This window comes from Choloepus didactylus, chromosome 19 (assembly GCF_015220235.1).
Source record: "Choloepus didactylus isolate mChoDid1 chromosome 19, mChoDid1.pri, whole genome shotgun sequence".
In the NCBI taxonomy this organism is placed as follows: Eukaryota; Metazoa; Chordata; class Mammalia; order Pilosa; family Megalonychidae; genus Choloepus; species Choloepus didactylus.
Window position 1 is genome coordinate 34,097,420 of NC_051325.1, and position 26,032 is coordinate 34,123,451.

General features: G+C 43.5%; 1 long non-coding RNA gene across 2 annotated transcripts; it reads left to right on the top strand.

Moving 5' to 3' along the window:
* Positions 1-851: 851 nt before the first annotated feature.
* On the top strand, positions 852-23,713 carry LOC119515579. 2 transcript variants are annotated; one of them, XR_005213094.1, is made up of 5 exons: positions 852-906; positions 20,432-20,726; positions 20,949-21,084; positions 21,335-21,507; positions 23,091-23,713. It is a non-coding gene; the product is annotated as an uncharacterized LOC119515579 (long non-coding RNA). The 2 variants fall into 2 exon arrangements; XR_005213095.1 differs by lacking the exon at positions 23,091-23,713 and having other exon boundaries at positions 21,335-21,555.
* Positions 23,714-26,032: the final 2,319 nt, after the last annotated feature.

Consider the following 26,032-nt stretch of genomic DNA (forward strand, 5'->3'; position numbering starts at 1 on the left):
AAGTATACACAAGACTGAGACCAGGCTAGAATAACCATTACAATAGTAACTGAAAACAGGGCTGAGAATAATCGAGTTTCAGTAATTTCAAGTAGTAACTTCTGCCTATTATACAACATAAAAAGGAAAATATCTGTATAATGATTCAGTAATCATAATCATTTGTTAATTCTTAATGCCTCAGTTACTATTCCTCCCTTTTATTTTTGTTCATTCCTCAATCTTGAGGGGTATCTGGGCAATGATCATTCTAAGTTCTTCGTGCTGAAAAGGGGCATTGACATTACGGGGTAAAGGAATGAAACTGGCTGTCATTCTTGGAGAGACTGGTACCTCTGGGTTTCAGGGCTTAAGGCTTAGGAACAATATAGAGGCTTTAAATCTCTGAAAAATAATAAGTAAATTGAAAATTACAGTTTTACATAAAAGGAGTAGAAGGAGGTGATTCATAACTATGTGTGATGGTTGGGTTCATGTGTCAACTTGGCTAGGTGGCCTAGCTGTCTGGTCAAGTGGGCACTGGCCTGACGATTGCTGTGAGGATGTTTGAGGCTGGTTAATAAACCAACGGGCTGGTTTGTCGGATCATCAGTCAATTGACTGCAGCTGACTGATGATTCATCAAGGGGCGTGCTTCCACAGTGAGAGAATGCAATTGGCTGGATTTGGTCCGGGTGATCAGTTGGAGGCTTATAAGCCAGACAGTTAGAGAACCTTCACTTCTTCTTTGGCTGCTCAGCGAAGCATTTTCTGGAGAGCTCGTCGAAGTTGCCGGTTCGTTTCCTGAGGAGTTTGTCAAAGTTGTTGGTTCATTTCCCGAGGAGTTTGTCGGACGGACGTCTTCCTTGGAGTTGACAGCTTGTTGACGGCTCTGCAGAATTTGGACTCGTGCGCTCCCGCAGTTGCGTGAGTCACTTTTACAATTTGATAATCAGAGACATCTCTCATTGATTCTGTTTCCAAGGAGAACCCTAACTAATGCACTATGTTACACCAGGAAAAATAATTTCTTATGTATTTTAGATACAACCTAGGGTGTTCCTTAGGATTTTCAGGAACAGTGTTGGCAATGTCTGGCTGAGACCTGCATAAAAGTAACCTCCAGAATGATCTTTGGACTCTGTTTGAACTCTCTTAACCACTGAAAGTTTATTTCTTTCCCTGCTTTAGATCATGCATCCATTGTTAATCCCACGGTGTCAGTGAAATTTACACCAGAAAGTTATGTCCCATGTAGGGGGGAAGGTAGTGAGTTTTATTTGCAGAGTTTGGTTTAGAGAGAGAGAGACCACATTTGGGCAACATGGAGATTTTCAGGGAGTGACTCTTAGGCATTGTGTCATTATTAGGCAGGTCTCATATATTTTAGAATAAATTAGGAGCCCCTATTGCTTGAATTCCCCAGGTGGGGAAGTTTAATAGTTCCCTGCTTTCTATCCCCAGTCCCTCAAGGGACCTTGCAAATACTTTTTCATTTCATGCCCCAAATACTCCGAAATACATCAGGGTATTATATCAACTTGTACAGAATACTAAGATCTCATTTCCTATTCTAGGTTCCACGCCACATAAAGCTGAATTCGGATGTTTAAATAAACTGACCACAGGGGCTAAATTAGATAGTGTGCCACAGAAAATTTAAATTTTGGACAAAATAAATCTCTCCTTCTTGGTTTCACACAGAAATTAAAGTTTTGAAATATAGAAAATATCACCTTCTACCCTATATTCTGATTTACTTCAGTCCTAACCAGATCAGCCCATTTACATCCCTAATTGAAGTCCAATCTTTTTCAGCTTCTTTAAAAGTTGCTGCATAGGGTAATGTTGCTTCTTTAGTACTTCCAGAGCTGGAGAACTCTGAGTCTGAGTCTCAGGTGTCACACAGATAACCAAAGTTCCAGGGAGCTACCAAGTTATACACAAAGAACAAAGCATCTCAGAATTTGGAAATAACAGTTAGAGCTCAGGAATAAGTGTGACTGCTGTAAGAGCTTACAATCTTGGCCCTAATTTTCTTATAAGCATTTTCTAAATGAAGCTATTTCCAGAAATAAAAACACTTGACAATTGACTTATATTGGGGTCATCAACCACAAACCATAGCAGAAGTTTTGTCCTGTCTCACCTTTACATGTTTTATGTTAATTAACAGGTAGAACATAATTTACATACTTGCCCTGCTTCTCTTTTAAAGTCTGTTTTTGTTGACCACATGTACTTTCAGAGAGGCATTAGAGAAAGAGCAAGATAGTGTAACTGACAAGTAAATTTTGTTGTTTCCATGATCTGTATCAGTTTCAAGATACAACATGGACAGTGAGAACACTGTCAAGTCTTTAGGAATTTTATACAATCTCTAAATATATGAATAATATTTCACCCATACAAATTTAGCTAACAGAAGGATAGAAAATCCCTTTTACTTATTGCAATGCCTCCCAAACACTTCCCATGTAAAAGAACAAATCCTTTGCAACAGATTGAAATAAAAGACCCTCTTTAGAGTTCGATTTTGAGAGGGCAAAATGTCAAAAGTTGTCAGGTTTGAACACTTTGCTTAACAGGAAAATGGGTTACTGCAAAACAACATTTGGTTCCTTATTTAACCCAAGTGACAACAAAATGTCTTCTAAAATAAAGTATGATAAGGTCAACATAAACATCAACAAGGACATGATTCTGATATGACATAGAATCTTTGTCTTCTAGACAAAGTACTCAGATGGTTAAGAAAAACTTTCCATAACTGTGGTAGCCCTGGGCCCAGGGCTTTCCTGGGGGGCCTTGAAGACTGTGTACACAGCTGCTTGCGAGACCCAGGTCAGTTAAGTTTTGACCTAAGCTCCTTGTCGGATCAGGCCTCCGGCCACTAAATGTAATATATAGCTTACCTCCTTCCTGAAACTCCCTGAGATACTAGTATCTACAAGACAACCTATAATCTTCCCCTCCTCCCTGTTGACTACAACTGATCCCTCCCTATGTCATAAGACCCCCACTCCCAGGCTTCATACCTCCTGGAATGTCTTTGTCCTAACTCTGATAAACCACTCCCTGGCATCCTCTGCTTTTGCAGAGGATCTTCACATTGAGCTCTGAACCTGCCACCATTGGAGCAGCTCCTGAATTCAGGGCAATGTGACCAACTTCCCACCCTGTAGGTAAGTCCCAAAATAAAAGCTCAGGTCTCAGAATGTATCTAGTGCTTCCTTCAGTCCTTTGGTTGCAAAAGTCCCTTGGGCCGTGACAATAACCTTTCATTAAGAGCAGACCAACAATCTGCATTATTTTAACAGAGAGAAAACTAAACTCCAGTTTTGTGTGAATACACAGTTTGACATAAAAAGCTCTTACAAAATAGTATAAACCTATCAAATTTGTAGTCAGCATTGACTACAACAAACAGAATTCACTTTTACAACCCTTCTACAATTTTCCATATCCATTCAGGTCTGGTATTACACATTACAAAACCACACTCCCTTAGACAAGGTTATCAAATTTTAGTAGCATTGACTACAACAAACCAAATTCACTTCCACAAACTTCCAGAACTTTCCATATTCACCGAGGCTTTGTCCTATACATTCTTGAGGACAAAATAACACCTCTTTCTTTAACAAAGCACATCCTGTATATTCTACATATCTACATACCTTAAGTTACCAAAAAGATTTTTGATACTGTCTTTAAACCTCCTACAGAGGAAAATTATGTTTAAAATAGTTTGCCAAACTAATAATTTAATTTCATTAAACACAAACTTGCATTTTTTTTTACCATCTTAAGGATCTAATAGATATAGTACTCCTTTTTTAATTGGAGATTTAAAAAATCTCTTTTTCATAATATCCTAAAATCATAAACAACCTCAAAAACATTGAACTCTGGAAAATATACAGTTGTTTAATTTGCCCTGAGCATAAACCCAGGAAGTTTTCCATAGCTCTCAAGGACATTTTCTCCTACTTACTGAAATTTGGCAATTAGAGCTTATTCAATTACCCCATCCCAAGGCTATTTATATTTTAATAATGATTTGTTTATTGTGATTACTGTTGCATAGGTATTATTGAAAAAAAATTTTATTTGGGGAATTCTCTCAGAACAAAAAGGCCTATTCCACAACATTCCCTCTGTGCCTATCATTTTCTAATCTCCAGGCCCAGTAGACAGAATTCTGAAGCAGCCCACCCACCCCCATCGTTCCACACCCAACACTTCCCCCAAAGCTGCCTTAGCTGGTTAGGCCCTGGGGGCAGGGACAGATGAGACAGAAAGGATGAGGTCTGGTTTTAAAAGTTTTAAATGAGGTTGGTGGGATTTAGGACCCCTAAGGAGGCCTTAGTGTTGATGAGAGTTCCTAGGCCCTTCTTCTAATTGTTTCCAATTATTAGATCTATTTCGCCTAAAGCTGTGCCCTGACAATTGGAAACGTCTTTACCATTTCCAAGGCAGTCCTCTGCTGCCTTAGGGGAAGTCCAGAGGGCGATTTCTTTCTAATGTCCATGTTTGTTTTTTGTTTTTAGTGATTACAGGTACTTAGGCTTTGAACCCTGGTGCCTAGAGGGTTTTTACTTTATTTTTTTTCTTTTTGGGACTTTAGGAATTATATATATATATATATATATATATATATATATGCACTTTTTTTATCCTTAAGCAATTCAAATAGAGCTCTTTTATGAATTTTCATTTGTCAATTTGTTATTACCATCCAGAAGTAGGAAAATTTACATTGCACAGACACAAATAGAAAGTTAAACACATACACATACACACAAACAGAAACACAGAAATAAAAAACTCACTAATTTGAGCCCTACTTTTTCATCCTTTTCTGATATGCTTGAATATTAGCCCACCAATTTGGGTTATAGGTTGAACTAAGCTTTCTATTTTCTTTGGGCCTTCTCTATAGAGTGGGGTGTTATTTTCCCAGTTATCTAAATCTGATGTGGAGAATGCGGTGTGCACGTACACAGATCCTCTCGGGCCTCCCTGCTCATCTACTTCATGGGCACTTCCAGAGGGGCAGGGGTTTGGTCAGTGGCTCTGCTGCTGGGTTTAGGGAGCAGCCCTGGCCGAATTGAGCACCCTGATGGGTATGGGAGGGGGAGATCATGTTTATCTCAGGGTCTTTTACCTCTGATAAAGAAGGATACACGACTAACTGAGCGCAGGAAGCGGTGTGAAGGCCTCATTCCTTTCTCCTCAGGCTGGGGGGAAACAAACACCTGGACATGTGGAATCCCAGTGCCGGATGGCCAGGGCCAAATCCATACCCCCAACGTCAGGTACCCTGGGGGTTCCAATCCTGCCCACCCACCGCCTGTCAATCTTGCCTCTCCTCAGGGCCCTTTTCCCACTCCCCCGTAGCTCCCCAGGGGAATCCTGCTCCCCCCCCCAGGTGGGCACCCTCGTCCTGTGCCTCAGCCAGGGTATCCAGGATGCCAACCCCCAGCCTCTATCCACCTCTGGTCCCTACACCCTCCATATCCACCAACCGCCCCGGCATGCCTCCTGTGAATCCCGTGGCACCTGGCATCGTAGGACCAGGAATGGTGATGGACAAGATGCGGAAGAAGATGAAGAAAGCTCATAAAAGATGCACAAACACTGCAAACACAGCAAGTGTTCCACCTCCTCCTCCTCTTCCAGCAGTGACTGGCTGAATGCAGGGTCTGGACCTCTCCCTCGAGTCTCACCGGTTCTGCTCTCCCATCAAGCCTCAGACGCCATATCGTACTGGGGAAACTAGCCCCTGCGCCTCCGGCCTGAACCTCACCCTGCTGCTCGGTCCTACTGGCCAGGGAAAGGGGGAGGATTGCCGTGGGCTAGCAAAGGCTGCCTTCTCACTTCTTGGATAGAACTTTTAGCTGATGATTTAGCAGGGGAACTGTTTTGTGAAGATGGTGAGCACTTTAATCTAAATGCTGAAGAAAAGTTCTGTACAATGTGATTTTTTACTTTCTTTTGTAATAGTAGCAGTTGGGGGGTGTTGTGGAAATTTGATTAAGGGAAAAGAACCTGTACCTTTTTGGGAACGGTGGCACACTTGGGTGGTTTGGTGGCAAATACATTTCCCAGCAGGCCTTTTATTGTTTGCATTAACTGCCAGGCTGGGACATGGAGTCCATTTGGTTGGTGAGCTCTGAATTGCCATTTTGGAAACTCAGCTCTACTCCTTAGCTCAGTGTGCTGTCTCAGGTCCTACTCTCATTCTCCAGCTCTCTGTCCAAATAAAGCTATTTCTTCTGGAAAAAAAAAAAAAAAAGAGGGATACAGAGGAGGAGGAGGAGGAGGAGGCAGGCGAGCTTCCTCCTTCCCTTACCTATTGGCCCCACAGTTACAGGGTGCAGGTGGAGCCGATGAAGGAGTTAATAAAGGTTCAATTAGAGCCCCTGAATTTGAATCAAGGAGGGCATTTTTCTTTTCTCCACTAATCTTTACAGGTAAAATTTTACATTTTCTCATCAACATTGATTGCTGGGAGAGACAAATAAAGGACTGAACATACATCATCTCATCCCATTTCTGCTCTTTTTTGCAGAACAACTCTAAGTTTAATGCAGTGTTCTTTTCTATAGACCCATTCTCAGGCCATTTCTCTCCTGATTCCAAATCAGAAGCCAGTCTGTATTATAGAAATAAACGATTTTTTGTTTTTTCATAAGCTCATAAGTAAAATCTTTCCAGTTTTTCAAAATATAGCCCAACAGGCTATATTTAGGGATGCTTTTAAAATTTAAATTTCCAATTTTAAAGAATTTCTGTAATCTGTAACCAATTAAAACTTTTGATCAATACAAATGCAGTAACATACCAACAAACAAATTTAAACAGAAGCTTAACACTTAGTGTATATTTAAGTAACACATTGACTAATAACTAGGCCAAACACACCAATTAACAATTAAACAGGCATTAAACACTTACTATACCTAAGTAACAAACCAGTTAACAGTTAAACAGGCATACTTCATTTCATTAAATAGCAATTAATTTTTGGATTACTTATTTGCCAGGAGTATACTCAACAGACAAACACAGATCAGGGCCTTGAACCCCGTACGGAATGGTACCCAGAACACAGAAAGGTGTAGAGGTCAGAGCAAGGAGGATCGTTCTGGAAGCGGGACCCAGGGCCTCAAACCCAGATTCAGGGGACTCGAACTGCCACACTAACTTCCCAATCCACTTCTACCTTCATGACCCACTCACCCAGTCAGATGTCTGGACTTGAACCGGAAACTGTTTCTCTCTTTGAAGCTTTTTAAGGCGCTGAGGGTCTGGAGTGCCGGCAGAGCAGAGAAAAACCCGGTTGCCAAGCCTCTAGACTTCGAGTCTAGTGGCTGCGAAGGCTCAGTTATGGCATTTACCAGTCCTGATGGGGCTCCAGAACTTTGGGCAGTCAGATTTCTTGCTTCTTAGGAATCTTTTCCCTTCTGGATCACCAAATTGATACTGAACAAATGTGGGGTTCTCGGCCCAATGCGCATAACAGCCAGTCTATGACACTGGGGTTTCAAAGAGAGAAAGAGTTAAATGCTATGCACAAGGCAGGAGAGCAGATGGCCTAGCAGCCCAAAAATCTGTCTCCCTGAGTCTGAAGAGTTCAGGGTTTTTATGGATTCAAACAAGGGGATGGAATTGTTACCATTACAATAGTCACTGTGAACAGGGCTGAGACCAGGCCAGAATAACCATTAAATAGTTACTGTAAATAGGGCTGACACTAGTTGAGTTTCAGTAATTTCAGACAGTAATTTCTGCCTATTCTACAACATAGAAAAAACATCTATCTAATGATTCAGTAATCATAATCATTTGTTAATTCTTAATTTCTCGGTTATAAGGATGCTTCCCCTAAGCTGATATCTGAAGTGGGATAGGAGGGAGGAGGTGAAGCAAGGTGGAAGGTGCATCCCAGGCAGCAGGAACTGCACATGCAAAAGCCAAGGGTGGGAGAAGGCAGCAGGGTGCATTGAAGCACCTGAACGGAGGAGGCCAGGGTGAGGAGCTCAACATTGAGGGAGCGGGGGAACTTGGGAAGCCACGATTATGAAGGAAGGAGTCAGGGCAGGGCTGTCGGCCTGCGTGGTTTTGGAGGAGGTGACATTGGAGGGGACCACAGCAGATGCAAGCAAGCTCCAAAGTCACTGCAGCCACCCTGGAGAGAAACAACATCACTTTGCAGTGCAAAGGGCCACATATCACACCAGCACACAGTTTATTCTTTTTGGTCTCCTAAGAATTTTCTTCAGGATGTGAGTGACCGATTGAGCAATAGAACTTTACAGAAAAAGGCCAGAACTGCCCTCCCTCCACCTTGGTCTGAAGATGTTTGCTGAAAGGATCTTAGTATAAGGGTCTCGAAGTGCCATTTAGCCTCTACCATGAGCAACCAGTGAAAGAGGGGCTGCTCTGGTTTCAAGCTGGCCACCCCAAATAAATCACCCAATGCAGGGTCTCCAGGAGGCGTTTCCTCCTGCCATTCTGCTGAGGTGGCGTACTCTGGGAGACTTTTACAACTGCCCGGAAGAGCCAAAAAACTGAGTTCTGGGGCAGGGAGACCCACCTGCCCCAGCCCTCTGGGGATCTGGACTGGGTCATTCCCACCCTAAGTTTGGGGGAGTCAGTCCCTGGCCAGGAGTCCTGCACCCAGGCCTAGCTCCCACCCTGCCTGCCCACTATGAACCACGGAGAGCAGGGTGGGAATGAGGGCTGGCCATGAGTGGGGCTTGGCTATGCCGTTAACTCTTGAGCTATGAGGCATGTGGGCCTCCATGTGTGCCCCTGGCCCTGCAAATGATACGCTAGCAGTGGCCCTTTCTCCAGGAGGGTGGGCCCCATCTGAATTTTTCACCCTGTCCTCCCCAGGGCTCAGCACAGTGCCTCACCCAGAGGAGGGCTCAACAAATGTTAGTTACACTGAATTAGTTAGCTTGGCTCCCCAACAGTGTCCACATGCTAAGTCCTGGAACCTGTGACTATGACACTATGGCAAAAGCGATTTTGCAGAAGTAATTAAGATTACAGGCCTTAAGAGATGGAGATTATCCAAGAGGGCCCAATGAAATCACATGAGCCCTCAGTAGCAGAGAAGCAGAAGGGATTCAGCAAAAGATGGGAGAAGAGACATGCAACAGAGGAGAAGTCAGGAAGATTCCAAGCATGAGAAGGATTCGATGCACTGTTGCTGGCTCAGAGATGAAGGAAGGGCCCACATGAAAGGACTGCACAGAGGTCTCTAGGAGTTAAGCATGGCCCCCAGCCAGCAAGGAAACCAGAATCTCAGTATACAATCGCCAGGAACTGGCTTTGGCCAACAACTTGAATGAACTTGGAAGCAGATCCTGCCCCAGAGCCTCCAATAAAACACGCAGCCCTGCGGACACCTCGATTTCAGCCCAGTGAGGCCTGTATCTCACCTGTGGAGCTGTGAGATAATAAATTTGAGTTGTTTTGAGCCACTAAGCTTGTGGGGATTTGTTATGACAGCAATACAAAACTGATACAATGGTGGTCCCTCTCTAGTTTTAAGAGCCCCTTAGGCTTGTTAAATGTGTTCATGCACATTGTCTGCCACAAATTAGCCCCTTCTTCCTTGTGTGGAAGAGAGTCCAGGTTGGGGGGGATGACCTGGTCAGGGACCCCCAGAAAATGGGCCACAACGTGAGCACAAAGCCCACTCCAGCCGGCTTTGAATCCAGGGTTCTTTCCACTAAGCTATTAATAAAAATGTTGAGGCACCAGGCTTCAGATGTGTCCTGGTGGCTCCAGGAACTTAGAAGCATAAAATCAGTCCAAGACTGCTTTGAGGAGAGAGCCATGAAGTCACCTGAAAGAGAATGGGCAGGTCCCGGCCCAACACATTTCCACGGAGCTGGCCCACACTGGAATGCACTTTAAGAATGACCACCAGAGTGGCTGAAACTCACCAGAAAAGGTTCGTCACATGCTTTGTGTTTTGTCTCCCCTGTCCATCCCCACTGATGTCAGCTTTATGGCTTTACAAGGACAAAGTCTTCCCACTGCCACCTTCCTGGTCCGACAGACACCAGGACATGGGAGCACTCCTGCAGTCACTGGCCAAGGGCCACCTCCCCATGGCTTTAATTATTCAATTCTCACAGAAGCCCTAAAACTCCGCCCTATTATTATCAGTCTTATTTTGCAATTGAAGAAACTGAAGTACAGAGAGGTTAAGTAACTTGCCTGAGGTCACACAGCTAGTGAGTGACTTGTACCCAGGCTCTGCATTACATGGTCTTTCTGTGTCCAAAACATGAATCCCAAAGCATATGAATAGGGCAAGCCCTGGCTTCAGATAGGGAAACTGAGCCACAGAGAAATAAAGTTTGATTTATTGTCCCCTGGTTCATTGTCTTCTGGCTTGACCTTGAAAACTGAAATAGAGAAAACTCCAGTCCACCCCTGTGGCCTTTCCTCTATCTATCACCTGCACCTAAACTCTTTTGGAAGTGAAGAGAAGGGAAGAGAAATTAAGTGTTCGTGGCATGCGGGATGTGATTTACACACGCACAGACTGGTGATAGCACTTTAAGAATGACCACCAGAGTGGCTGAAACTCACCAGAGAAGGTTTGTCACATGCTTTGTGTTTTGTCACATATTTGGTCTTGGAATAGAATGGCCTTTTCTTATTCTCCTCATAACAATTATAGGGTCAAAATCTAGGGGAAAGGCCATGGTTAGCCAATGTTGCGTTGCCAGGACTCTTGTCTTTCATTTGGAAGTTGCTGGTTATGCAGCTGGCTGCTGGGCAGGCCTTAAAAAAGATGGGCTGCTCTTTTATAATCTTCAACACAGCCCAGACCAGTGTTCTCTCACCTCTGACTTTTAGCTGATACATGACAGCCCAAAGTAAATACCACATTTCCCAGGCTTCCTTGTGAGTAGGAGAGGCCATGTGACCACATTCAGATGAATATATTATCAAGAATAATGTATGCAAAACATTGGGGACTGACGGCTTGATGTGCTGAGCCCTCTGTCTTGGGGTTGGCCCCTATGAAACTTGTAGCTGCAAGGAGAGGCTAAACCTGCTTATAATTGTGCCTAAGAGTCTCCTCCTGAGTGCTTCTTTGTTGCTCAGATGTGGCCCTCTCTCTCTAGCTAAGCCACCTTGGCTGGTGATCTCACTGCCCTCCCCCCTACATGAGACCTGACTCCCAGGGGTGTAAATCTCCCTGGCAGTGCAGGATATGACTCCTGGGGATGAATCTGGACCCAGCATCGTGGGATTGAGAACATCTTGACCAAAAGGGAGAAGTGAAATAAAACGAAATAAAGCTTCAGTGGCTGAGATTTCAAATGGAGTTGAGAGGTCACTCTGGTGGACATTCTTATGCACTATATAGATAACACTTTTTAGGTTTTAATATACTGGAATAGTTAGAAGTAAATACCTGAAACTACCAAATGCCAACCCAGTAGCCTTGACTCTTGAAGACAATTGTAAAACAATGTAACTTACAAGAGGTGACAGTGTGATTGTGAAAACCTTGTGGATCACACTCCCTTTGTCCATTGTATGAATGGATGAGTAGAAAAATGGGGACAAAACCTAAATGAAAAATAGGGTGGGATGGGGGGGTGGTTTGGGTGTTCTTTTTTATTTTTATTTTTTATTCTTATTCTGATTCTTTCTGGTGTAAGGCAAATGTTCAGACATAGATTGGGGTGATGAATGCATAGCTATATGATGGTACTGTGAACAGTTGTACACCATGGATGACTGTATGGTATGTGAATATATCTCAATAAAACTGAGTTTAAAGAAAAAAAAGAATAATGTGTGCCACTTCTGGGTTGTGTGTTTAAAAGGAAAGGGCAGGCCCTCCACTTCCCATTTCCCCCTTCCTGATGGCAGGAATACAGATATGACGGCTGGAACTGGAGCTGGAAAGGGTGGCTGCCACAGATGAAAAATAATACAGCACGAATATAAAGGAGCCTGAAACCATGGTGACTGCAGAGTTACCATCCAGCCTGGCATCCAGATTTAATGTGACAGAGAAATAAACTTCTACATTGTTAAAGCTCCTATAATTTTTGGACATTTTATTATAGCAGCCAAATTCCCATATTCATATCTTTGTGCTTCTCCATATATACATTTATAGATGTAGGCATTTATACACTCACACACACACTGACAGTCATACAGAAAGGTGACTTAAAACATATATATCAAAGGTCGGCCTGGTTAATTCTGGAGGAAGGATATCGGTCTACTTTTTTTTCCTTCTTGACATTTGCTGTACTCTGAACTTTTTCTTTGAGCATGATTTATTTCAAAACTCAACAAAAATTTTAAAAAGTTGAAAGAAAGGGTTCTATAAATAGATCCTATTGTTTAACTCACCTCCGTTTGCTTCAGATACGCCTCCAGAGGTCATACATACACAGACTCAGATTTTATGACATATTTGGCTTTGTTTCCTCAGCAGGCGGTGGGTTGGCCACGAAAGCTGAGAAAAGGGAAACCAGAGGTAGATGTTGGTGGCCCCACCCAGACACCTTTAAGGGATGGAGCCTTAACAGGACACACAAGGTTGGTGCTCACTAAATCCTGGTGCCCTCTACTTCACGGCACCCATAGGATTATTATACTTCCCTGCCCTCGTGTTATTGGGGAAGGGTCATGTGACTAATTCCAGCCAATGGGTCGGGAGCAGAAGTTACATTTGATGGACAGTCTGAGACCTGCCATGCTGTCTTCTCCAGCTGCAGGGATCCAAGAAGCACCTACTGAGACAAAGAAGCCATAAGCCCAGGCAACCAGGACCACCAAGCCACCACATGAATGACAGCTGTCCCAAAGCATCTTCTGAATCCCTAAAAGACTTTGTGTGCACAAGAAATCACCTTTTCATTGTTAATCCACTGGGACTTGGGAAATGATTGTTACCACAGCAAAACTCAGCCTGACGGGTACACTTGACAAATGGACTTCAGGCATCGGGACAAATAAATGGACGGATGGCAGTCTGGTGCCTTCAGACATTAAATTCTCCCAACTCTGGTTGTTCTAGTTCAAAGCTGTATACCTGATGGGAAGTTGGTGCCACGTCTGTCCTGTCCCCCAAGATCAGTCCCCTGGGCCTGTCTGCAAAAAAGGATGGTGATGTCATCGCCAAGGCAACCGGCAACTGGAAGGGTCTGAGGATTATGGCGAGACTGACTGTTCAGTGCAGACAGATTGAAGTTGTACCCTCTGCCTCTGCCCTGATCATCAAAGCCCTCAAGGAACCACCCAGAGGACAGAAAGAAGCAGAGCAACATTAAGCACAGTGAAAATATCACTTTTGATGAGATTATCAACATTGCCTGACAAATGCGGCACCGATCTTTACCTAGAGAACTCTCTGGAACCATTAGAGAGATTCTGGGGACTGCCCAGTCTGTGCTGCAGTGTTGCAGCCCCCTCATGACATCATAGATGACATCAGCAGCAGTGCAGCGGATTGTCCAGCTAGTAGCACTACAAAGGAAATATTTCAATAAAGAATCATTTGACGACAACAAAACAAAAAAATTATTTTAGAGAATCGTGGCAGACAGTGTTGACTGTTTACTCATCTCATAATCATCCCTCCACCCTTTTGCAGCAACCATTCTCCCATCTCAGACACCTGATCAGGGAAGATGACAGTGTCTCAAGCTCAGGAGTAAATCATGATTCGTCATATGAATAACTAACTCACTAGGTTTCTATGAATGCTACAAGGAGGAAAATATGAGAGTGCACGAGTCTTTGAGTGCATCTGCTTAGAGAGGCTCACCTAGCAGGGGGAGGAGGAGGGGAGGGAAATTGTTCTGAGATCATCTTACTAAATACAAAAATGAAGAAGAGCCAGTGTTCACTGAGCCCTAATCGTGTGCCGCCCATTGATTTCTGTGGAACGGTCAGAAGTGGCATTACTACTGTGACCCAGCCTTGGAAAGCTTGTGACCTCACTTCTGCCACACTCCCCTGGTCAAGCAGTCCCAAGCCCACCCAGATTCAGGGGAGGAGACATAGACTCTCTCTCTCCATAGGAGAGCACCAAATAACTTGAAGACATTTTTTAAAACCACCCCAAACTTAGTATGCCAATCAACAATCACTTCATTATGCTCACAGTTCCAGGAGTCAGGAACTGGGTCAGGGCCCAGCGGGGATATTTTGTCTCTGCCTCAATGTCTGGGCCTTCACCTGGAAAGACTCAAATGACTGGGAATGTCTCAAGACTGGGAGCTGGAAACATCTGGAGGCTTCTCCTCTCACATGGCTGGATCCTGGACTTGGGATGACTCTGTCAACCAGAGCCTCTAAACAGAGCCTGTCCACGTAGTGGCTGGGTTCTGAGAGGAAGTGCCCCAAGAAGCAGCATCTGGAGAGCCAGCATTCCAGGAGAACCAAGCAGAGCTGCGTGTCTTTTTCTTTTCTTCCTTTTTTTTTTTAATTGAGCTACAGTTCACATACCATATAATTTACCCATTTAAAGAATATAACTCAATGATTTTTAATATATTCATGGAATCCTACAACTATCACTACAATCAATTTTAGAATACTTTCACCACCCCAAAAAGAAACCCCATATGCAATAGCAGTCACTCACCATTTCTCCCAAAGGCCCCTCTCTCCAGCCCTAAGCAATCACTAATATACTTTCTGTCTAATCTATTTGCCTGTTCTGGATATTTCATGTAAATGGAATCACACAATATGTTGGCTTTTGTGACTGGCTTCTGTTCACAAAACTACAAATCATTGCTAAAAGAAATCAAAGACCTCAATAAGTTGAAGGACATTAGTGTTCATGGATTGGAAGAGTCAATATTGTTAGGATGTCAATTCAACCCAAACTAATTTACAGATTCAACACAATCGCAATCAAAATTCCAACAACCTACTTTGCAGAATTGGGAAAGCCAATGATCAAATTTATTTGGAAGGGTAAAGGGCTCCGAATAGCCAAAAACATCTTGATAAAGAAGAACAAAGTTGGAGGGCTCTCTCTACTCGACTTTAAAGCATATTACAAAGCTACAGTGGTCAAAACAGCACAGTTTTATCTCCTACATTAAAGTCTATGATCTATCTTTTTTTTTTTAATCTTCATTTTATTGAGATATATTCACATACCACGCAGTCATACAAAACAAATCGTACTTTCGATTGTTTACAGTACCATTATATAGTGGTACATTCATCACCCAAATCAATCCCTGACACCTCCATTACCACACACACAAAAATAACAATAATAATAATTAGAGTGAAAAAGAGCAATTGAAGTAAAAAAGAACACTGGGTACCTTTGTCTGTTTGTTTCCTTCCCCTATTTTTCTACTCATCCATCCATAAACTAGACAAAGTGGAGTGTGGTCCTTATGGCTTTCCCAATCCCATTGTCACCCCTCATAAGCTACATTTTTATACAACTGTCTTCGAGATTCATGGGTTCTGGGTTGTAGTTTGATAGTTTCAGGTATCCACCACCAGCTACCCCAATTCTTTAGAACCTAAAAAGGGTTGTCTAAAGTGTGCGTAAGAGTGCCCACCAGAGTGACCTCTCGGCTCCTTTTGGAATCTCTCTGCCACTGAAGCTTATTTCATTTCCTTTCACATCCCCCTTTTGGTCAAGAAGATGTTCTCCGTCCCATGATGCCAGGTCTACATTCCTCCCCGGGAGTCGTATTCCACGTTGCCAGGGAGATTCACTCCCCTGGGTGTATGATCTATCTTTTTAAGATTGATTTTTATTTACAAATACTCTATACCCACTTAGCAAAATCTTCCCCTTCCCCCCTTCTTCTATCCCCTGGTAACCTCTAATCTACTTTCTGTCTCTTTAAATTTATTTCTAGATATCACCCATAAGTGACACCATACAATATTTGTCCCTGTATGCCTTGCTTTATTTCACTCAGCATAATGCTTTCAAGGTTCATCCATGTTGCAGCATGTCTCAGAACTTCACTTCTTAAAGCCAAATAATATCCCATTGTATGTATATACCACAATTGTTTATTAATTTATTTGTTGATGGACACTTGGGTTGTTTCCACCTTTTGATACTGTTAATAATGCTGCTGTGAACTGTGATCCATTTTGAATTCATTTGTGTATGTAGTGTAAGAAAACGGCCCAACCTCATTCTTTTGCATGTGGATATCCAGTTGTCCCAGCACCATTGGTTGAAAAGACTATCTTTCCCAAATGAATTGTCAAAAATCAATTGAAATGTTCAAAAATAGATTGGGGTGATGAATGCACAACTATAGGATGGTACTGTGAACAGTTGATTGTACACCATGGATGATTGTATGGTATGTGAATGTATCTCGATAAAACTGAATTTTGAAAAATCAATTGACCATAAATATGAGGATTTATTTCTTGACTCTCAATTCTATTTCATTGACCTATATGCCTGTCTTTATGCCATTACTACAAGTCTTAATTATTGTATCTCTGTAATAAGTTTTGATATAGAAAAAGTGTGAGTCCTCCAACTTTGTTCTTCTTTTTCAGGGTTGTTTTGGTTATGTTTGTCCCTTGTTGTCTTAATTTTCTGGCAGTTAGGACAAATACAAAAACAATGGATTGGCTTAACAACAGGAATTTATTGACTGACAGTTTTAGAGGCTAGAAGGCTTGCTTCCTCCTAGGGCTGGCAGCATTCTGGCTGGCTGGTAATCTTTGGGTTCCTTGGCTTTCCTGTCACATGGCAATGTCTTCACCTTTCTCTTCCATGTTCTGTTGACTTCCACCTTCCTGCTTCTCCATGTGCCTTTCTCTTCATAAAGCCTCCAATAATAGAGTTAAGGCCTAAGCTCATTCAGTTGGGTCACAGCTTAACTAAAATTAACCTCGTCAAAAGGTCCTATTTCCAATTGGCTTACACCCACAGGAATGGACTGAGATTAAGAACATGTTTTGTTTTTTTTTTCCCTTGAGGTACATAATTCAACCTACCACACTTCTATTTCCATATGAATTTCAGGATCACCTTGTCAATTTGTGCAAAGAAGTCAGTCAATGCAACATTGACTCTATAGATCAATATGGGAGTATTGCCATCTTAACAAAATTAAGTCTTCTGATCCATGAACATGGGATGTCTTTCCATTTATTTAGGTCTTTAATTTCTTTCAACAATGTTTTAGTTTTATAGATTATAAGGTTTGCACTTCTTTTACTAAATTTATTCCTAAGTATTTTATTTCTTTGTTGCTATTGTAATGGAATTGTTTTCTTAATTTCATTTTCAGATTATTCATTGCTAATGTATAGAAATACAATTGATTTTTGTATATTGATCTCGTATTCTGCACCCTTTCTGAACTTGTTTATTAGTTCTAATAGGTTTTTAGTGGATTTCTTAGAATTTTTAAATACAAGATCATGTCATCCTCTAATAGGGATAGTTTCACTTCTTCATTTTCAATCTGGATTCCTCTTACCAGGTTGAAGAAGTTCTATTCCTAATTTATTGAGTGTTTTTATCATGAAGGGGTGTTGGCTTTTGTCAAATGCTTTTTCTGCATCTATTGCTAAGATCATGTGGTTTTTGTCTTTTTTCCTATTGATATGGTGCATTACATTAGTTGATTTTTGATGTTAAACCCACTTGGCATTCCTGGGATAAATACCACTTAGTCATTGTTTGGGAAAGCCACCAGAATAGAAAAGACCAGAAATGGGTTGGCTTTTACAATGGGGATTTATTAACTTACAAGGTTACAGTTCTTAAGTCCTGCAAATGTCCAACTCAGAGCATCAACAGGCAATGCTTTCTCCCTGAAGACTGACTACTGGAGAGGCTGGGCTCTTGTCAGATAGCAAGGCACATGGTGATGTCTGCTGGTCCTTCTCTCCTGGGTTTCCTTGCTTTCAGCTTCTGACTTCAGTGGCTTCCTCTCTCAGCTTCTCTAGGGCTTTTTTCTATCTTTTATCCTCTTATAAAGGACTCCAATAAGAGGATTAAGACTCACCTTCAATAAGGTGGGTTGCATCTCAATTGAAATAACCTAATCAAAAGGTCCCACCAACAATAGGTATACCACCCCCCCAGGAATGGATTAAAAGAACATGATCTTTTCAGTGGTACATATGGCTTCCAACCATTACAGTCATAGTGTACATGTTGTTGGATTTGGTGTGCTAGTATTTTGTTGAGGATTTTTGTGTATATACTCATAAGAGATATTGATCTGTAGTTTTGTTGTAATGTCTGTGTCTTGTTTTGATATTATGGTACTACTAACCTCAGAGAATGGATTAGGAAGTGTTCCCTCATTTTCTATTTTTTTGGAAGTTTGGGAAAAGTTGGTAACAATTCTTTAAATATTTAGTAGAATTTACCAATGACATCACCTGGGCCTCAGCTTTTCTTTGTGGGAAGTTTTTTTTTTTTTTTTTTATCATCATTTTATTGAGATATATTCACATACCACGCAGTCATACAAAACAAATCGTACTTTCAATTGTTTACAGTACCATTACATAGTTGTACATTCATCACCTAAATCAATCCCTGACACCTTCATTAGCACACACACAAAAATAACAAGAATAATAATTAGAGTGAAAAAGAGCAATTGAAGTAAAAAAGAACACTGGGTACCTTTGTCTGTTTGTTTCCTTCCCCTATTTTTCTACTCATCCATCCATAAACTAGACAAAGTGGAGTATGGTCCTTATGGCTTTCCCAATCCCATTGTCACCCCTCATAAGCTACATTTTTATACAACTGTCTTCGAGATTCATGGATTCTGGGTTGTAGTTTGATAGTTTCAGGTATCCACCACCAGCTACCCCAATTCTTTAGAACCTAAAAAGCGTTGTCTAAAGTGTGCGTAAGAGTGCCCACCAGAATGACCTCTCGGCTCGTTTTGGAATCTCTCTGCCACTGAAGCTTATTTCATTTCCTTTCACATCCCCCTTTTGGTCAAGAAGATGTTCTCGGTGCCACGATGCCGGGTCTACATTCCTCCCCGGGAGTCATATTCCACGTTGCCAGGGAGATTCACTCCCCTGGGTGTCTGATCCCATGTAGGGGGGAAGGCAGTGATTTCACTTTTCAAGTTGGCTTAGCCAGAGAGAGAGGGCCACATCTGAGCAACAAAGAGGCATTCAGGAGGAGACTCTTAGGCACAAATATAGGGAGGCCTAGCCTCTCCTTTGCAGCAACCGTCTTCCCAAGGGTAAAACTTATGGTAGAGGGCTCAACCCATCAAACCACCAGTCCTGTGGGAAGTTTTTAAATTACTAATTCAATCTCTTGTTCTAGATCTGTTCAGATTTTCTATTTCTTCTTGAGTCACTTTTGGTAGTTTGCATATTTCTAGAAATTTATTCATTTCATCTAAGTTATCTAATCTGTTTGCATACAGTTGTTCATAGTATTCCCTTACAATCCTTTTAATTTCTATAAGGTATTAGCAGTTCTCCTCTTTTATTCCTGATTTTAGTGAATTGAGTCTTCTCTCTTTTTTTTTTAGTCAGTGTAGGTAAAGGTTTTTCAATTTCAAAGAACCAACTTTCAATTTCATTTATTTCCTCTATCTTTTTCTATTCCCGATTTCATTTATTTATGTACTAATCTTTATTATTTCCTTCCTTCTGCTTGTTTTAGGTTTTGTTTGCTCTTCTTTTCCTAGTGTCTTAAGGTGGAAGGTTAGATTACTGGTTTGAGAACTTTATACTTTTATAATATAAGCATTTACAGCTATAAATTTCCTTCTAAGCACTGCTTTTAGCTGCATGTAAGTTTTGGTATGTCGTATGTTGTTTTGGTATGTTTGGACATGTGTGATTTTTAGAAGTTTTTAAAAAATGTGTTTATTTTTACCAAACGCAAATTTTTCCTCACATTGGAACCTAACGTCCCTATTAAATGCTGTCCCCACAGTAACTATATTTCAAAATGATAAGTGCTAAAACAAGGATGAAGATATTCCACAAGTTGTTCAGCTGGTGGTTGTAGGAACCAGAGCAAGACCCCAGCCTGGGGACTCTGAGTCAGTGCTCTTTCTTTTGCAATCCTGGCCCTGGAAGGACAACCCTGACCAATCTCAGCTCCTGGTTCCTCTCAGAGTAGAGGGGAGAGAGCCATTCACTAGGACCCACTGCAGAGCTTGAACTCAGATTCCCCACCCTAAGAGCATTTGAAGTTGGGGGAAAGGGGGACTGTGGGCTCGAATTTCAGCTCCACCGCCAGCTCTCTGTGACCTCTCTGAGCCTCAGTCTCAGTCTCTACAAAATGGAGGGGTAATGTCACCTACATTGGTATATGTATATATGTATAAAGTATTCCCCACATAACAGGCGCCCAAGTGTGTATCCCCTTCTTTCTGCCTTACCTATGCAGGCTGGGTGGGCTCTGAGTGCAATTTATCTTCAGGCCAGCAGGTGGCGCTGCAGACTAAGAAGCCCCCAAAACGAAGGGAAATGGTGTGATGCGCCTGGAAGGTTGATCAGCTGGGATTCTACAGCAAGGAAGGGAGCATTCAGAGCAGAGGTAGGAGTCCAGGTGACACGAGCACCTGCCCATGTCCTACATATGCAGAGATCCAGAGGCTTACTTACGTGCATAAGCAAGGACCAACGTCGCACCAGAATGAGGCTTTCCCAGGCATGATCCCCTTGAATCCTCATTACTGCCCTAATGGATGTATCAACAGGCTACCATATTAAAGGTAAGGAAACCGGACCCAAGAGGCAAAGTGATCTGCACTCAGTCACACAACAATCCACGGCAGAGCTGGAATTTGACCTACAGCCATAACAACATTAACAGCTGACGCTTATGTAATTCCTGCAGGTGGTATATTATACAGTGTCCTAAGCACATGTTAACTCAATAAATTCTCATAACAGCCTTACAAAATAGTTAATAGTATTTTTGTTTCTTATTGCAGAGGAGGAAATGGAGGCACAGAAGGTTAAGCAACTTGCCCAAGGTCGCAAAGCCAGAGCATGAGAGCTGGGATTTTAACTCCCAAGAGTGTGATGTAAACCAGTGCCCTCCCCTGCCTGCTGGCAACAGGGATACAGGTACGCTTGGACACAGCCCTCTCTCATGCTCACATGCTCACCCAGGGCTGGCCTCCAAACTGTACAGAGCAGACAGATGGCCCCCTGGTGCCACAAAGTGAGCAGGACCACAGGCACACCCCTCATTTGCCGGTGACACCACCCTCTCCTCTCTGACCAGCCCAGGAGCCACTCCTCTGGTTGGGAGGACATGGGGGTGGGGAGAGAACTCACCTGAGAAGGACCCTGCTAAACACTCCAATTTCCCCAGGGGCACGTCCTCCTACAAGCCCCCTGCAGTCTCTGGGAAGCCATGGGGCCACTTCTCCTATCACAGCTCCACCTACGCAGTGAGGGGCAGGAGCTCTCTGGCTGCTGGGGGAGCTGTAGAGGAGGCAGGAGTAAAGCGGGGAGACCAATGAGGAGGCTGCAGAGATGATCCAGGTGAGCAAAGATGTTGGTGGCTGGGGACCTAGGTAGTGACCATGGAGGTGGGGGGAATACTTGAATTATCAAAAGTGTTTTGGAGGGTGAGCCAATAGGGCTTGCTGATGAATTTGGTGTGTGATTATGGGAGAAATTTTTATTATATGTAATAAAATATATTATATATCATTCTGTAACATATATTAGTTATCTAATGCTGCATAACAAATTAACCCAAAACTTCATGGCTTAAAATGACAACAAACATTTATATGTCAATTTCTGTGGGTCAGGAATTCAGGAGCAGCTTAGCTGAATGGTTCTGGCTCAGTCTTCCATGAGGTTGCACTTTCCCTCAGAGCAGCCATCGCCCAGAGCTGAGGGGTGGCTGTCCCTGAAGTGGACATGAGTGGCTGCTCTAATCCCCACCCCAGGGCGGAGGCACACAGCCCCCCAGATGCCCAGAGTGTTGGCTGCTGGCAGCTCACAGCTGAGCCCCTCCCCAGGCAGTGCCCTTAGATGAAAGGAGCTGCCATACCCAAGGTTTGGTCTCTCCCAGGAGCCACCACCCCAAAGACTGGTCAGAACAAGGACAGAGACCTGACCTCACTGTCTCTAGGACATCTCTGAAGAGCTGTCCCAGCTCCAGAGCTCCTAATAGGACTGGCTGAGGCCAGTCTGTTGCAAATGAATGATCCTGCTTTCCTCACCCCCACCCCCCATTCCCCAAAGATCTCAAGACAACTCCCCGGAAAACTACCCACATGCAAATCTGCATCTCACAATCCCTTTCTCAGGGACCCCATGCTTTAAGATGAGTTGACGCTCACCAGCTCTTCACAGAATCTACCTGACCCACCAGCCCAGTTGATATTTGTGTTCTCGACCCCTGTTTATGTCCTGCCCCACCCCCCACAGTGGTAGTAATAGGAGGAGCTCATGCTTTGAAGACAGGCACCACAAGTTCTTAGCCCTTTTAGTGTCGACTCATTTGATCCTCACAATAACCCTATGAAGTATACACCTCTTAAAATAGATTAAAAAGATTTCTTTTAATTGAAAATATCAAGTGTGGAGAGGATGCAGAACAATTGGAACTCTGAAACATTGCTGGTGGGAATGCAACGTTGTACAGCTACAATGTGAAACAGTGTGTCAGTTTCGTTTACAATTATATATGCATTTGCCATATGATCCAGCCATTCCACTCCTAGAGAGATCACAACGATGTCCATGCAAAGATCTATGCATGCATGTTTGTAGCAGCATGATTTATAATCACCCCAAACTGGAAATGACCCTAATATCCTTCAACTGGTGAATGCATAAACAGATTGTGGTATAGCCATTCAATGGAATATTACTCAGCAATAAAAAATGAATGAATTTGTGAAAACAGACAACATGGACAAGTCTCAGAGGTATTATGCTGAGTGAAAGAAGTCAGACTCTAAAGAGTATATATACGGAATGATTCTATTTCACTAGCATTCTTGCAAAGGCAAGTACAGACAGACAGAAAGCAGGTGTCTTTGTTTCCTAGGGCTGCTGTAACAAAGTACCACAAATTAGGTGGCTTAAAACCATTTATTTTCTCACAGCTCTGGAGACCAGAAGTCCAAAATCACATGTCTGCAGGGCCGCATCCCTCTGAAGGCTCTAGGGGAAAATCATTCCTTGGCTCCTTCAGCTCCTGGTGCCTCCAGTCGCTCCTTGGCTGGTGGCTCTGTCCCTCCAATCTCTGGCTCTTTGGTCACCCCACCTCCTCCTCAGGATGCTGGTGCAATCTCCCTTTGCCTCTTGTATAAGGGACACCTGTAATGGCATTTAGGGCTATCCCAGATGATCCAGGGCGATCTCCTCATCTCAAAATCCTCAATTTAATCTCATCTGCAAAGATCCTTTTTCCAAATAAGGTAACATTTGTAAATCCCGGGAATTAGGACTTTATATCTTTGGGTAGCCATATATAACCCACTATACCAGGGATTGGAGGAAAGGGTGCTGACTACAAAGGGCCACGAGGAAACTTTTTCGTGATGGAAATGTTCTATTACATATCAGTGTTGGTTGTGGTTACATGGTTTATACATTTGTCAAAACTCATGGAACTATACCCTAAAAGGGGTGACTTTTACAATATGTAAGCCAGATGTTTCATAAAAAGAAAAAATAATAACTATATGATGTAGGTACTATAATTTTACAGATGGGGAAACTGAGGCACAGAGATTACCCAACTCCCTCAAAGTGCCAGTTGTAAGTGGCAGACAGGATGAAGGAGGCAGACTGGCACCACAGTCTGCTCTCATAATCAATGCACTTGTTATATGGGGAGAAAATCGGGGGAGGTTGTTCTTTCTGGGTTCCACTGCTGGTAATTAACCAAAAAGGTTTGAAAGTGACAGGAATAGACACGCTCTCCCAGGGTGGTGACATTTCACGATTCTGCCATTCTTTGGCTTTCAGATTCTCTGCTTCAGAATTCCGTGAGGCAGAGGGTGCTGCCCATCTTCAAGCCAAAAGGGCCCTTGTGGGGAGATGCTGCGGCTGGGCGGGAGGGGAGCGGACGGTGGGGAGAGTGAAATAATAGGGGGGGAGGGCACCCCTGACCTCTCTCCCCACAGAGCACTCACACCCTGACCCCAGGGACAAGGCCTCTGTCCCCTCCATTCGCTCATCCCAGCTGATGCCACACGCCCCACTGGAAGCCTCCTCACCCCCCCTCATTGTCTGAGGGGCTCAGATGGAGGGGCAGCCCATTAACCCCTTCCTGGACTCATTGCTTCACTCCACAGCTGTCACATCGGCGGCCTCGGGCCCGCGCAGGGGAGAGGGCCCAGTAGTTCATTACAATTAGAGAGCAGCGTGTCAGCTGTGAGGCTGGCCTGTTCCATCGGCTGCCAGCCGGCCCAGGCCAAGGGGGCACCCGCTGTGGCCGTACAGCAGGTTCTGAGACCTACAGAGGGAAACAGGACAGTTCCGCCTGGGGTTCACTCCTGGGGACCTCCCCAGGGACCCCAGCCAAGTGTCCTCCATTGTCAGAGCTGCATCTGGGCCTGCTCCCCAGGCCAGCTCCTCAGGCTTCAGAGCTCTGCTGAAGTGTCACCTCCTCTGAGAGGCCCCCCCTTGACCACCCTGGGTAACAGGACGCTGTTCTCCATCACTATCACAGGCCCTGTCTAAGGTTGTTTTTTTGTTTTGTTTTTTTGTTTTTTTCTTTTTCCCAAAGCACTTACCACCACCTGAAATTGTCGTAGGTGTTGACTGGTTTATCATGTTTCCCTGTATGTTCTCAGCGAGCAGGGCATGTCCACGTCATCACAGGTGAACCCCCAGCACTTGTCACAGAAACTGGCATAAACATTTTCAAAAAAATGTTTACTGAAACAGTGACAGACACCAGATCCCAGAGCCTAGGGCTCTGGAAAGGAGCCCCAGGAACCCCATTTGGGCCAGATGGGGAGACGGAGGGGTCAGGAGTCAGACCTGGCCTCCTGGATTCCTCTGAGGCAGGCCCATTTTAATCTGTCTTATATATTGTGTTTCCATCTCTTATTTCCCTGAGAAATGGATTCTAATAGTAATAAAGTTTGAAAATCACCAACCACCAATCTAATTAACTGCCCTTGGTGACCAGATGGGGAAACTGAGGCCCAGTAACATGACTAAACCATGTATCTGACAGTGCTGAGACTGGAACCAGGTATCCTGACTGCCAGCCTCGGGGCTTATTCTCTAGGCAGGTGTCACTTAATTCAAAAGAACACGTGTTAGCAAGGCCTCTGCCCCAGGCCAGAGCTGGCCCAGGGAGAAAGGCATCTGAGGGAGCCATCAGTGGGAGAAGCACGCTGTCTGGTGGGGGAACAGACATGGAAACAGGGGCCCCCCTAAAGATAGCTCCTATCCATCTCTGGGGATTCTAGGGTCCAGGTGACAGCGGTGCCAGCAAACATCTGGGGGTGGACAGATTAAGAAGGGGGAGGGGCAAAGCACAGCCAGACCAGCGAGTCCCGAGGGGAGTGGTGAGAGCTTACGGGAACAGCATGTACGACAGGTCCCAGAGCCCCAGAGCCAGTGGCTGGGAGGATGGTGCCTGGGCGGAGCCAGATAAGGCCGGAACAGCCCAGCCCGGTTTTATCCAGGCGGTGATGGGCGCGTTAAAGGATTTACAGCAGGAGAGTAGAGATGTCAAATTTTCACGTAACTGATTTTTCAGTTGTATTTTTTGGTTAAGTAGCACATTCACCCAGTATAAAATTCAGCAGGAATAACAAGATACAATGAAAAGTCTTCTTCTGCCCCACCCCCAGCCACCCAGGTCCCCTTCTGCAGGCAACTCTCTGTTGCCAGTCTCTTCCAGACAAAGTTAATGCAGATATGAGCAAATAATTTCTTTTCATTTTAAACATAAAGATCACTTGGTCTACACCTTGCTTTAAGGAAAAAAAAAAAAAAAAAGCAAAGACACACTGTTCTACACCTTGCTTTTTTTACAAAAATTGAGGTATAATTTACATATAGTGAAAAGTACCTGTGTAAC